Below are 8325 nucleotides of genomic sequence, written 5' to 3'. Positions count from 1 at the left end.
CGAACACGGATATAGCGAATTCACGGATATAACGAAGTTTTTCTGGGTCCCCGGCAAAATTCTTAACAAATCTTTGTAAAATTTTACGGTTATAACGAACTCTGATATAACGAATTTACGGATATAGCGAACTGATTTTGAGTCCCATTGAGGTTAAATATAATGAATTTTACATCTTTTATAACGAACTTTAAAAGATTTCAAAATTTGAATAATTGAACTGACTTTATTTTCTCTCAGCATTTGTATATGAAATTCAATTCATAATAAAACCTTAGTTATCGAAGGTATGTTTTGTAATATTTGCTTCCCTAACATATTTAATAGTAACACTTGAAGGAAAACATGCATATTGCGAATTCGCTATATATGGTTATATGAATTCGTTATACGGATATAACGAATTACGGATATAGCGAATTAAATTCACAGGTCCCCAGGACTTCGCTATAACCGTGTTTTACTGTAGGAATATATAGGGAAAATCTTTAAAAATCTTCTTCTCAAGAACCTTTGGGTCAGGAAAGATTAAACTCATGTGGAATCATCCTCAGGTAGTGTAGATTCAAGTTTGTTCAAATCATGACCCCCGGGGGTAGGGTGGGGTTAAAATGGCCGATTAAAGTTTTACATAGGAATATATAGGAAAAATCTTTAAAAATCTTCTTCTCAAGTACCACTGGGCCAGGAAAGATTAAACTCATGTGGATTCATCCTCAGGTAGTGTAGATTCAAGTTTGTTCAAATCATGACCCCCCGGGCTAGGGTGGGGCCAAAATGGCAGATCAAAGTTTTACATAGGAACATACAGGAAAATCTTTAAAAATCTTCTTTTCAAGTACTTCAAAGCCAGGCTTCGTTATATTTATAGGGAATCATCCTCAGGTACTGTAGATTCAAGTTTGTTCAAATCATGACCCCCTTGTGGGGAGGGATGTAAAATTCAAGCCCCCCCTTCCCAGTTTACTTTCAGTTCTGATATGATCTGTGTTTTTTCCTAGCCAATTGCTCAGGTGAGCGATGTGGCCCCTGGGCCTCTTGTTGAATTTTGCCAACATTTGTTTTCAAATTGTTTAAAACGCATATTTTGATTACCTTCAGAACTACGATCATCAAACTTGGTCAGAAGATGCATCTTGAGTCTTTGAAAAATGTCGACCAAAATGTAGGTCACGATGACCTACTTTCGACATTTTATGGCTATATTTAAGTATCTTAGGTATTTATTGGCTTAGAATCATCAAACTTTGTGAGTTGATGCATCTTGGGTTTTTGGAGAGTGACGACCAAAAAGTAGGACATGGTGACCTACTTTTGACATTTTGTGGCTATATTTAAGTATCCCAGGCACTTATTGGCTAAGAATCATCAAACTTTGTCAGTTGAGGCATCTTGGGTTTTCAGAGAATGTGGGATAAAAAGTAGGTCACGATGACCTACTTTTGAATATCTCAGGTACGTATTAGCTTAGAATCATCAAACTTTGTTAGTTTAGGCACCTTGGGTTTTTGGAGAATGTCGACCAAAAAGTAGGTCACTATGACCTACTTTTGACATTTTATGGCTATATTTAATTATATCTGGTACTTATTGGCTCGGAATCATCAAACTTTGTCAGTTGAGGTATCTTAGGGTTTCATCGAATGTCCAACAAGAAGTAGGTCACGGTGACCTACTTTTAAATATCTCAGGTACTTATTGGCTTAGAATCATCAAATTTTGTCAGTTTAGGCATCTTGGGTTTTCAGAGAATGTTGACCAAAAAGTAGGTCATGGTGACCTACTTTTGAATATCTCAGGTACTTATTTAATTAGAATCATCAGTCTTTGTCAATTAATGTATCTTGAGTCCTCAGAAAATTTCAATCAAAAGGTAGGTCACTGTGACCTACTTGTGGTATTTTATAATTATATTATAATTTCTTCAGTCTTACCTGGCTAAATATTATCAAACTTTGTAAGTTGATGTATTTTGGGTCTTATGATACTAATAGAGTTGGAGGCTTCTAATAGAAGTGATAGATTGTACAATTTATCAGAAGAGCGATTCAAGGCCCTTGGGCCTCTTGTTAAAATAATCATTCACAAGTAGTTGTGATTTTAATATTAAACTCAATAAATGAATAAAAAATGTTGGAGAACATAAAGAACCTTTAATTCTTGTATGTTTTAATAATTAAGTTAATTCAATAAATCTTGCAATGTAAGTTTAGTTTTAATTATTATCAATTTATAAAATTAATTATTTAAATCACTTTTGAAATCATTATTTCAATACTATTGAAAACTTTATTTCAAAGGGATGTCAACATTACCGCAACATCGCCAAAAATTTTGACTCATTACCGCTACATTTTTAGGTCACCTGAGTTTACTATTGCTATCCGTTTTCAACCGTCGTCGTATGTTGTGCATTAACTTTTGAACATCTTCAGCTTCTTCTCTGCAACCACTCAACCAATTTTAATCAAATTTGGCATAAAGCATCTATGGGTGAAGGGAATAATATTTGTGAATCTCATGGTCCCTGCCCCCCTGGGGCCTGAGGGATGGGGTCAAAACCACTAAAATTAATGAAATCTTTAAAAATCTTTTTTACTCCTGGACATCAAGCAGTCAAACTGTTTGCTTGATTGTAATCGGCATTGAGTCTCTCTACCAAAATTGTGAAATTCATGACCCTGGGGTCTGGGGTTCTAGTGCTAGGGTGGGGCTAAATAGATTATACAGTGAAAATGCATTATTTCTTTGAAAATCTTCTTCTCTGCACCTGGGCATAAAATAAACAAACCAAATACATAGTTATGTTGAATAAGGCTGCCTCTTTCAAAATTGTGAATTTTATGGCCCCAGGGTCAGGGATTCTTAGGTGATAGGGTGGGGCTATAATGATTATATGGTGAAAATGCATTATTTCTTTGAAAATCTTCTTCTTTAATAAACAAACCAAATACATAGTTATGTTGAATAAGACTGCCTCTTTCAAAATTGTGAATTTCATGTCTGTGGGGTCAGGGGTTCTAGTGCTAGGGTGGGGCTAAATAGATTATATAGTGAAAATGCATTATTTCTTTGAAAATCTTCTCTGCTCTGGGGCATAAAATAAACAAACCAAATACATAGTTATGATGAGGAAGGATGCCTCTTCCAGATTTGTGAATTTCAGGGCCCCAGGGTCAGGGGTTTTGGTGTTAGGGCAGGGTTAAAATGATTATATAGTGAAAATGCAGAAATTCTTTGAAAATCTTCTTTTCTGCTCCTGAGTATTAAACAAACTACCAAGTAATAATAACATATTTATGTTGCATAAGAGTGCCTCTTCCAATATTGTGAATTTTATGGCCTCAGGGTCAGGGGTTCTGGGGTTAGGGTGGGGCTCTATTGATTATATACATTAATTCTTTAAAAATCCTCTCTCTTTCCAGAGTTTTAAACCATTGAACATTGTACATAATTATGATGAAGAAGGATGCTTCTTCCAGATTTGTGAATTTCAGGGCCCCAGGGTCAGGGGTTTTGGTGTTAGGGCAGGGCTCTATTGATTATATAGTGAAAATACATTAATTCTTTAAAAATCTTCTTCTCTGCTCCTGAGTATTAAACCAATGGACTATGTACATATTTATGATGAGGAAGGATGCCTCTTCCAGATTTGTGAATTTCAGGGCCCCAGGGACAGGGATTTTGGTGTTAGGGCGGGGCTCTAATGATTATATAGTGAAAATGCATGAATTTCTTCGAAAACTTTTTCCTTTGCTTCTGGGTATTATGCCAATGTTCTAAGTACATATTAATGATGATGAAAGGTGTTTCTTCCAGAATGGTTAATTTCAGGGCCCCTGGGTCAGGGTACTGGGGGTGGGGTGGGGGTTACATAGTCTGAAAATAAATCAATGCTTTGAAATCTGCTTTTTGGTATTATCGACCATTTATGATGAAATAAAATTTATGATAAATTTCCAGAATTTTGAAATATTTGCCTGCAGGGTCAGTGGTTCCTGTGGGGTCGGGTGCACAACTGGTTGTAAAGTAGAAATGCGCTTTCTCTTTGTTACTCTGATCTACTCCTGGGTATTCAGTAACCAAAGTAAGCAAGCTAAGTGTATAGTTAGGATAAGCAATTGTGCCTCTTTCAATATTTTGAATTTCATGGCCTTTAATTTAAAACACGAACCAATTCAATTGTTGGAAAGTTGTTACATGATACTCAGGTGACCTATAAGGCCCGTGGGCCTCTTGTTACAAATTTTCGACCGATCATTACCACTACATATTTTTAGTCGAAAACAACTCATTACCGCTACATTTGAAATCAGCCAGGTATCCAGGTACGGAATATAAGTTCCAAATACAAAACTTTCACAAAGAATTCAGCACGATGTTTTACATTTCTAATTCTAATTTTTTTTTAATTTTTGGCAATGTTGACAGAAGTAAAATATATGGCAATGTCAAATAAAACGTTAGGTTGCTGCCATGTAAGCATGCACTGCTTCAAATATGTGAATATTAATACTTAGTCCATGATTTGTTGTATCTCATTCTACATATTTTGGAGTTGTGTGTGAATGTGCATGGGATTTTGTATTTCAGGGGATACAGGTCCTATTTGTTGTACTAGTACTATACATGTACATCAATCTGTACACGTACAAATATCTGGCTAACGAAATAGGCAATGTAGCGGTAATGAAAATTTTGAAAATGTAGCGGTAATCATACGCACCCATTTCAAATGTGAACATTAGTTCAATAGTGGTTGCAACCGATGTTGGTATTGAACTGCACTCCAAACCACTATCAAAATAATTATTCTAATCATGGTTGTATTTTAATGGTGGGTGCAACTTATGTTTGTTACTGACTATTTCAATAGTGGTCATATTTCAAAAATGGTTGCATACTATGTTACTGAAATGCACTCTCAACCTCTATTGAAATAGTTATTCAATAGTGGTCGTATTTCAAAAATGGTTGCATACTATGTTTGTTATTGAAATGCACTCATGACCACTATTGAAATGATTATTTCAAAAGTGGTCATTATTTCAATTACTAGTATAGTGTTTCCAACATGGGGTCATTAAAACAATTCTTAAGAATCACTGGACCAGAAAAGCTGAAGCTTATGCGGAAGCATCCTGGGGAAGTGTAAATTCTAAATTGTCAAAATCATGACCCCCCAGGGGTAGGGCGATGCGATAATAGGGAATCCAAGTTTAACATTGAAATATATAGAAATAATCTTTTTAAAATCTTCTCAAGACCTTCTGGGCTAGAAAAGCTGAAATTTATGTGGAAGTGTCCTGGGGTAGTGTAGATTCTAAATTGTTAAAATCATGGGTAGGGCGGGGCCACAATAGGGAATTCTAATTTAACATCAAAATATATAGGAAAAATTGTAGTTGCAATTTGTAGGGGGGGGGGGGGGACTATTGAAATTGACGTGGGAGGCCTTTGTCATTTAAATCTGTTAAACTTCTAAATTGTCAATTTTATTTCTTAATGAAATGTAAATATAAGCAATCACTGTCTAGTTTGTTGGGTATGCCAGGAACTTGGCCAGTTACGCAAAGTATCCCATGTTTCAAACAATCATTGATGCCTTGGCATACCAAACAAACTACATAATGAAAAACTGAAAATATTTTAATGTAAAACTTGGATTCCCTATTGTGGCTCCACCCTACCCCCGAGGGTTATGATTTGAACTTAGCACCTACCCTAGGATATTTCAACATAAATTTTAACTTTTCAAACCCAGTGGTTCTTGAGAAGAAGATTTTAGATGACCTAATCCAATTTTTAGCTCTACTGGTCAGAGACCAGAAGAGCTTATGCGATAGTAATGCGTCCGTCCGTCTGTGTGTCTGTCTGTCTGTCTGTAAACAATTTTTCAAAATGCTACTCCTCCTACAGTTTTGATTCAATTTCAATATAATTTGGCACACAAGTAGACTATACTAAGATACATAATTCTATGCATCGGTTTTTGATTTCAATGAACGATGTTGCCGTGGTTACTAAAAATAGAAATTTCTGGAAAATGCTTTCAAAATGCTACTCCTCTTACAGATTTGGTCTGACTTCAATATACATATAACTTGGCACACAAGTAGACTACACTAAGATACATAATTCTGTGCATTGGTTTTTGATTTCGATGAACGGTGTTGCCGTGGTTTCTTAAAAATAGAAATTTCTGTGAAATGCTTTCAAAATGCTACTCTTTCTACAGCTTTGGTCTGATTTCAATATATCTTGGCACACAGGTAGACTACACTAAGATACGTAATTCTATGCATCGGTTTTTGATTTCAATGAACGGTGTTGCCATGGTTACTAAAAATAGACATTTCTGTGAAATGCTTTCAAAATGCTACTCCTCCTACAGTTTTGGTCCAATTTCAATATTACTTGGCACACAAGTAGACTACACTAAGATACATAATTCTGCGCATCGGATTTTGATTTCGATGAACGATGTTGCTGTGGTTATTAAAAATAGAAATTTCTGTGAAATGCTTTCAAAATGCTACTTGTCCTACAGTTTTGGTCCGATTTCAATATAATTTGGCACACAAGTAGATTATACTAAGATACATAATTCTTTGCATCGGTTTTTGATTTTGATGAACGGTGTTGCCGTGGTTACTAAATATAGACATTTCTGTGAAATACTTTCAAAATGCTACTCCTCCTACAGATAAAGTCTGATTTCAATATAACTAGGTACACAAGTAGACTATGCTATGATACATACCGGTAATTCTATTCAGGACTATTTGTGAGCAGAAATCACTGTTGTTTACTTACATTGGGAAAATTAATGAAAATAATTAGTTAAATTTCTTACTCTTGGTCATATAATGCTAAGAATATTTTAATCTATTACAAGTCATGTAGTTAAGTGTAAATAACAATTTCTTTAATCTTACATCTAAGGGCAGATCACTCTAACTGCATAAAACTACCCTATAAATAGAGCTCTTTAGTGTGCAGTGTTTAGAGCGTCTTTAAACAACATGCAAACAAACAAATTCAACAGACCCCGTTGCAAAAAGAACGATCACTGACTGTTAAGAGAGCTAGGTGGTTGTGGTTATTTTTTATAGACTGTCTTGATCTCCTTTAGAAGAAGAGCTCCATATAAAGATATACAAAAATGATCAAATTTTAAAATAAAAAAAATATATGAAATTTTCTTTTCCCAACGTTAGTTAACAGCTTAAGATATCATATCTTTAAGAATATAACTGATGGTTGATTTGTTGAAACCCCCGGCCTCCTTAACTGGACTGATGCTAGAAGGTGTGCTAAAAATGATAATGAAACGAGAGGCCTGTGGGCCACATCACTCACCTTAGTAACTGGCCATGCTGTTTTTAACTAGATCCCCCCCCCCCCCCCCCCCCCCCCCTGTAATACCTATTGTGACCCCTCCCACAATGGGTCGTGACTTGGACCATTTAGAATCTATACTACACAGGATGCTTGTTTCAGCTGTTCTGGCCAAGTTATTTTAAAGAAGATGATTTTCAGAGATTTGTATGCCCCTTTTCAAAGAAGGAAGGGCAATTTGCTTTGCTGCTGTCTGTCGGGGCCACCATCAGTTTCTGTTCATTTTCTTTGCAGAGGTTGCACATATTGAAATGAAATTTGGTAAAGAGATTTATCATAAACTAGAGGTAATGTGTGCAGTGAGCTCACTAAATGATACCCCCGCCTCCCATAATGTCCATGTTTTGCTATATATTGTTTTACGGTAATGTGTAAAGAGGAATAACTCGTAGTATCAAATGCTATTCAGAAGCCGCCATATGTGACGTCATAGGTAAGAATATAATGGCAATGTCCATGTTTTGCTATAGGAAACCTAAAATACGTGTCGAATAAAAAAGTAAAATAGGAGATGCACAATGGCAATATGTAATTAAGATTCTGTGAAAGTTTCATTAAATTTCACTCAGTAGTATAAGAGGAGTTGGGGATAAGAGATGGGTACCTCAAAGTGTAACAGACGGACGGACAAACATCACGATTACTATATACCCTCCCACTTTTCAAGCGGGGGGTATATATATCTAAGTCAAGTTTTGTTTTGGGTACTAGTATGGAGCTGTTTTGGATGGAGTTATGTCCCTTAGACTTACAAAAATTTTAATTATTTGGGGCAGGGGGACATAAGTGTTTTACAAACATCTGTTGTTCCTAAATATTTTTTAATGTACATTTTCCATCGCTCTCCCCCCATGGATCCTTATTTGAACAATTTAGAATCTACACTACCCCAGGATGCTTCCACAGCTTTTCTGGCCAAGGATT

Source organism: Saccostrea cucullata, unplaced genomic scaffold (genome assembly GCF_032062105.1).
Source record: "Saccostrea cucullata isolate Sc308-1 unplaced genomic scaffold, CSIRO_AGI_Scuc_v1 ctg3839, whole genome shotgun sequence".
NCBI classification, from domain to species: domain Eukaryota; kingdom Metazoa; phylum Mollusca; class Bivalvia; order Ostreida; family Ostreidae; genus Saccostrea; species Saccostrea cuccullata.
This window is presented reverse-complemented; position numbering follows the sequence as displayed.